This window comes from Rattus rattus, chromosome 8 (assembly GCF_011064425.1).
Source record: "Rattus rattus isolate New Zealand chromosome 8, Rrattus_CSIRO_v1, whole genome shotgun sequence".
Lineage (NCBI taxonomy): Eukaryota > Metazoa > Chordata > Mammalia > Rodentia > Muridae > Rattus > Rattus rattus.
Genome location: NC_046161.1, coordinates 91,853,608 through 91,860,595, shown reverse-complemented (window position 1 = coordinate 91,860,595; position 6,988 = coordinate 91,853,608). Strand labels below are relative to the sequence as shown.

Below are 6,988 nucleotides of genomic sequence, written 5' to 3'. Positions count from 1 at the left end.
ATGTGCAACAAACATTCAATATCCAAAAATATTCATTTATCATAATTACAGTATAGGATAAAATGTTGAACACTTAGCTAAAATCTATTTTTCCACTAGAAATCTAAGAGGTCCTAAAAGGGGATAGGAAGGGGAGCGAAGAAAAGCTGGATTTCAGTAACAGGGAGTCTAAACGCTAGAATGGAAAATCTGTCTTTCCACAGTAGGCTACAGCACTGAATAGAGAATGAGTGTTGGGTATAGTTTCCCACCAGCTGTATATAATCAATAGTACACACAGCTTTTTGCCTGATGATGTGAGATCTAATGTTTGGACGAGTCTCTTTATCTCCTTTTATGCATATCTTTTTCATAGCTGTTCCTGTTTATGATTCTATGGTAAGTATTAAGCAAAGCAGACATACTCCTTTAGAAAAAAAAAAAAAAAGGGACACTGACGTGTCTACTGATAAACTCAAAACAGCTGGGCTTACGAGCACAAGACCTGGACAAGGTGAAGCTCGGCACTGTTCTAGCACAGGTGGGAGAGGGGCTCTCCAGGACCCATGCCTTACTCAGTTGGCGTGGGTTGACACCTGCCGAGGGAGGGAGGAAGGAGACTGTGGTTTTCTTGTGGATGTTCCTACTGGTATGTTTCTGTGTTCCAGGTTCCTCTCCCCCCACTATGGGCAGCACTAATTGGATTTAATGGGTTCTTTCTTTCTTTCTTTCTTTCTTTCTTTCTTTCTTTCTTTCTTTCTTTCTTTTTTTTTTTTTAAAGTCATTTCTAGGACAGTCAGGACTATACAGAGATACCTTGTCTCAAACCAAACCAACCAATCCAAACCAAAACCCAAAACCAAAGTCAGTAAGTTGGGAGTAGAACATGTTGAGGGGTATATGGGGAGTTAGAGGAGGGAAATGGGGACAGATATGATAATATTCTATTGTATACATGCACGAAACTCTCAAGAATAAAGAAAAATTATAATTAAAAAATTTAACACTAGCAGTAATCTGCTAGCAGAATCCTGATATGGTATCCTGAGATGTTCTTCAAAGGCACGTCAAGGTCTGTGAAAGCATACTAGGCAGCATTAATTTGAGTGTAATTTGGGCCGTTATTTCATTCTGCTCACACCCATGTTGATGTGGTACTGGTTATTAAGAACTGTCTTAGCTCCCTTCTATACTTCCTGTATGATGCTAAGGCCCAGCCCCACCCATCTCGATTTCCGATGCTAGCTAGTATCTCTTTCATAGGGTTCTGCCTACAAAGGACACTACAGAGGGGCAGAGCCTAGGGCTGTAACTCTAGATACTGGGTGATTCACAAAGTCCAGGGTTCGCTATGGCAACTTAGCCCTGTTTTCAAAAACGAGAAGGTCTACAAGGGATTTGACTCACAGCATAGTACTTACATACTGGGCAGAAAGCTGCTCTAGATCCAACTCCCAGTACTGCAAATAAATAAATAAATAAATAAATAAATAAATAAATAAATAAATAAATAAATAAAAGCAAACAAGTCAACAGAGGGAGACTAGGAAGCAAAAGCTGAGGACCTTGTTTAAGCCCCAGTACTGCAAACAAACAAACAAACACATACATACATAGTACATACTTGACAAAGCAAACAAGTCAATAGAAGATTAGATTAGATGGCAGAGGAGATGGACTTCCCTCTTTCCATTTGCCTTATCTGTTGCTGTTTGGCTCCAGCAATCAGGACTTAGTTTTATCCTTATGTTACTCTTGGCATCATTCTGTCCTGAAACCCGGGCCCACACATCACTCCCTAAGCAGTAGAAGAGCCAGATGGAGAGCTTCCTCTTGGAGGTCTGAGCTGTATCCCAGCTGGGTCATGCCTCTCCGCTCAAGTCCTATCTATAGTCCAAACTTGATTCTCCCTTTTCACTAGCCCTAGGGGTGGTAGCAGATCCACGAAGCAATTTGTGTTACCTCTGTTGCCATCCCTGGCCCCTCCCTGCATTTAATTAATTACCTCACTATATACCCATGCTGGCTTTGAACTTGGGGTGATCCTTCCTGTGTCTGCCGCCCCAATGATGGGATGACAGGTGGGAGCCACCAAACCTGGTGTCAGTTTTTTTCAGTCCATTAACAAATAATACTAAATCTCCTCCATTGTGTTATCTTGTGATTTCTGTTTTCCTGAGTAAAATGTTTCTAAACCATCTCCAAACAAAACCAAAGCCATTAATGAGGTAGCCAGCTTTGGGCAATGTTGACACTTAGATTTTCAGGGATTACTGGACATTAGTTTTCAATAGACATTATGCAAACTAAACCCGACATAGAGGTATAAAGCCTGTAATCTTAGTGTCTTAGAAAGCTGAGGCAGGATGCTCCTAAATTTGAGGCCAGCTTGAGAAATTTAGCAAGATCCTGGGCAGCAGATATGAAGTCTTGGGTGCTGTGATGTGCACAGACATTGTTGGGAACAAGCAAAAGGAACTTAATCTGGCTACCTCCCACCCCATCCCATGACACTGATCCCCTTTTTCATGGCTCCAATTCCTCCAACCTGCTGCTGATCTGAATCTCCCTCTCTCCATCTCTCCTTCTCTGGGTAGTGCATGTCCCACCCTATTCTCTATTCTGCTCAGCTATTGGGTGATCAGCATTTATTGACAAGGCACAGAATAACTGGTTAAGAACTATTTATACAAACTTGAGGCAGGAGATTCTTGGTATAAGCCCTACAATGTTGTGTCTGAATTGAAACAAGATATGAGGGCAGAGAAATCAGCATTGAATAACACAGTGTTCAAAAACATTATGCCTACAGTTTTATCTTTTTTTTTTTTTTTAATGTTGTACAAAGTCCCCTTAGGGTCATAGTTCAGCTCCTGTCACTGTGGTCTTTAGAAGAGGACAAAAAATAGAGCAGAAGATTTTGAAGAAATATTAATCAGAGTGTTTTTAAATTTGACTCAAGACAGAAAATAAGCACCAGCAACTCAGAAATCTGGAAAGCCAGATGAACGCCCAGCAGTGGGACAAACAGAAAAAGACATCTAAAAATGTGCAACTCAACAGTGCACCTTTGCTGATGAGGGTAAGTTGTAGAATCTTAAAAATAACAGAGCAGAAGGACAAACGCACAGAAAGACAATGACAAGAGCTCCAGGAACACAGAGATGGCTCAGTGGATAAAGGCTCTGTCACCAAACCCGACAACCCAAGGTGGATCCTTGGAGCCTACACACACACACACACACACACACACACACACACACACACACACACACACCAAATAAATATTAATAGATAAAACATTTCAAAAAGTACATTGTAGGATTAGAGAGAGGATTCCTCCATCAAGAGAACTTGTTGCTCTTTCAGAGGACCCAGGTTGGGCTCCTAGCACCCACATGCTGCATACAACTGTCTGCTATTTCAGTTCCAGGAATTTGGTGTCCTCTTCTGATCTCTGAGGGAACTGTATGTAAGTAAAACATCTAACACACATCAAAGAAAGGGTTTTTGTTTTTGTTTTTTTAAATAGCAACTTGCTCCTCAGCAGAAACAAGAGGCAGAAAGCATCAGAATGATCCTTAAAGTACTGAAAAAACAAACAACTCTTTAGTGACCGCTCGCCTCTTATAGAATAAACTCTAAGGACCTCAGCTTTCCTGACATACTGCTTCAATTCTAGCCACTGTGTCTGCTCCACTAACATACTACAATTACTAAATGTCTCTCTATTAGGTAACTCCCTCCCAAACCCTTCTTTTTGCGCAAACAGTCTTACTACACATTTCCCCTCTCATTGTGGCTTAATGCCCATCTGTCCCTAGATACAATGTTGATGTGTTTAGCATAGAATACGGGTTGGTTTAAATCTCAGTATCTGACACTGGTGTGGACTCAAGATAGACAGTGCCTCCTGCAGTACCTACCATACAAAGCAGACTCTTTCCTATAACAGCACAACCATACTAAATCCACAAGTTAAATTTGTTTAGTATGGCCCACTGAAGATCAAGTCTGGGATAACTTCTTGATAACAGATAGGTAGGGTTTTCTTCCTCCTAATCATTCCTGTATGATAGGGACACTAAACTAGGTCATTCTAACCATAAGCTGCCAATAGTTCCCTGGGAAAGGTCTTGAGGCATGGAAAGTTCTTATTTCCTTTCTACACTACCCCAAATATCCTCCTTCGGAGTTAATGGGGGTGAGCTGCCTGTATGGTTTTTGGTTTGCTTTTGAGATAGGGTCTCTCTATGTAGCCTTGACTGTCTTGGAATTTGCTATATGAATCAGGCTGACTTTGAACTTGCAGAACTTGAACCTGTCTCTGCAGGTATAATGGTCTATATGATTTTTTTTTGTTTTTTTTTGTTTTTTTTTTTTTTTTTGTTTTTTTTGTTTTTAGACAGGGTTTCTCTGTGTAGCCAGGGTGTCCTGGAACTCACTCTGTAGACCAGGCTGGCCTCAATCCATCTGCTTCAGCCTTCCAAGTGCTGGGATTAAAGGCATGTACCACCCCCTTGTCTGCAGTATGTATGGTTTTTAACATGATTTGCATCCCTTACTTTTGATACTAACAATAGAACATAGGCAGAGTATCCTCTGCCCGGTTTTACCACCTACTTTTCTTACTCAGGATAAGAAGGCGCTACAGGTAATTTGTATTTTACCTAGGGCAGGCCACCATATCTATTAACATGCAACTAGGTTAAAGGCAGAGAAGTAACTTTTAAGGACTTACAGGTAGGACTTGTATTACAGCGGAAGGAAGGGGTGGAGAGGTGGTTCAGTGATTAAAAGCGCCAGTCTTCCAAGGGACCCCAGTTTCATTCCCAGCACCCACAGGGTAGTTCAAAACCATCTGTAACTTTTTTCTGCGGATCCTATATCCTCTTTTGGCCTCCAGGGGTAGCAGGCACGCACATGATACACAAGTATACATGTACACCAAACACTCGAACACACAAAAAATAAAAATGAATTTTAAAAGGGGAAAGGAAGATGTATTAATTCCTCGATTATTGACGATGATGTTGTGCTAGGCATGGAATGAGGGTGGGTGGGTGCTGACACAGTTCCTCTTGTAATAGACTTTGCAATCTAGGTATATGGGTGCAGCTACGGCGGAGGCAAAACCCGTGTTTCAATAAAGTTACCTAACCTTGAGTGCTTCTTTTAGGTGCCACACCTATACTAAGTAGCAAAGGTGTTCGGAAATAGTGAGGCAGGTTATTGGTGGCTGTAGGGCTAATTGGGAAGGAGAACCGATTTCTTAATGCCTTAGCGGGTGGCTGGGGCTGTGCCACTGCCACGCTCAGCCCAAGGGCAAAGGTAACTGTGCTTTTCACAGAACTGGAAGCCGAGAGTGAAGGCTACCCACGCGCCAGGGCACTCGGAAGTTCCTCACACAGCTTATTTTGGTTGTGGTTTTAGTTAACAAACATTTTACATTTTCTCCGAGGCTTGATTTTTCTTTGTCGCTCTCTGTCCCTAAGATCTGTAGGTGGTCGGCCCTTTCAGAAGCAGGAACCAGAGTAGTTTGGCTTGAACTCGGGACCACTGTTCGACATTAATGAGCGATTATAATGACAGGTTTTAGTAGGGCTAGGAGAGGCGGAGAGTAACCAACTACCGAGGAAGCTGGGGGAGAAAAAGGCGGTGGGGCCCAGCGAACCTCACCTTCTCCTGTCCAAACGCTGCGCAGCCTCAGCTCACTGAACACTCAGCGCCGCGCTTGAGTGACAAGCCCGTTCGCCCAATCAGGGAGCGGCTCATTCCTCTGAAGAATCAGGGGCGGGCGCCGGAGGCGAAGGAGCCTATTAGGTTGGGTGTGGAGCGGGTTTCCTGCCCGCAACGGTCCGCCCACCGGTTGCGCGCGCCCCGCCCCTCTCTGAGAGCTACGCGGCGGCGCAGCACAGGCCTCGTGCGGTAACGGCATCCGGCCAGCCGCGGTGGCGTCCCGGTGCAGTCCTCAGGTGACTGGAGCCGCGGGCTCGGCGGAGGGAAGGTGAGATGGCCTTGTCCGCGTGCGGACACACGCACCGTCCTTTCGGTCTCCTAGTCTGTCCGCGCTGCCTGCTAGTCTCTGGTCGCTTCCTCTTCCCCGGCGAAGTTAGCCCGGGGGCGCCGTCTGCTGGCGGCGGAGCGGAGCGGAGCGGAGGGGGCGGGGAGGCCGCTCCGCGGAGCTCCGGTGTCCGCGGTGCCGCCCGGTGACCCCGCGCGGCCTCTGGCCTGAGCTACGAGCCCTGCTCCGGGAGCCGAGCAGGAAAGTGTGCGGCGCGCTGTCTCGGCGGTTCTCAGAAAGCCCTGTCGCGGTCTGTGGTGTGTCCGAGGCCGGGACGGTAGGGACGCGGGCTGGCAGGCAGGAAGGGCGCTCTCACCTCCAGCCGCCAACCGGAGGAAGCCGTGAGGGGGGACATCCTCGGGGCGCGCCCTCCCCTCCCCCTCCCGTTCCAGAGCAGGAGAGATGGGGTTGTCTGGGGTGGCTGTTGAGGTGGGGTAGGTCCAGGGAAAACAGCCCATTGGGTTGGTTTTCGTACGGGTTTCCGCACTAGTTCGGTTCAGTGTGTTAACAGCTGGGTTGGAAGGAAGCTGGTTTTTTGTTCAGGGTTGAGGACCGTAACATCATCTTAACATTATCGCTTGGTTAATGTCGAGCGGAGCTGAAGTCACCCAAAGACAATACTGCCCTTTAGTTAGGTAAGAATCCATAGGAGTTAGGAAAGAACGAGATGAAGAAAACTTCCTGACCCCCATCTTGGGTGGGGAGCAGTGAGATCAGTGTTCAGCCCAAAACGGGTAAAGTTTTGCAAGAAGTGTTCATTTTCAAAAGCGTTACTTTGATAGCTTGATGATGATCAATCAGCCTTAACGATTTCTTAAGTACCCTGGAAATCAGTTGCGAGCTTTCAGCCTTTAGCGACGTCACCACATGAACAGAGAGTCCGAGAAGACAGTTTTGTTTGATAATTTTCAGTCTTGTTTTTAAATAGACATTCTCTCCGCATCG

General features: G+C 45.5%; 1 protein-coding gene across 1 annotated transcript in view; it reads left to right on the top strand.

Annotated features, from left to right (window-relative positions):
- Positions 1 to 5,854: 5,854 nt before the first annotated feature.
- Positions 5,855 to 6,988, top strand: part of Nck1 (NCK adaptor protein 1) — a 59,261-nt gene continuing 58,127 nt past the window's right edge. Inside the window, exon 1 of the mRNA XM_032910180.1 lies at positions 5,855 to 5,986. The gene's annotated coding sequence lies outside the window, so the exon portion shown is untranslated. The remainder of the gene's footprint in view (positions 5,987 to 6,988) is intronic.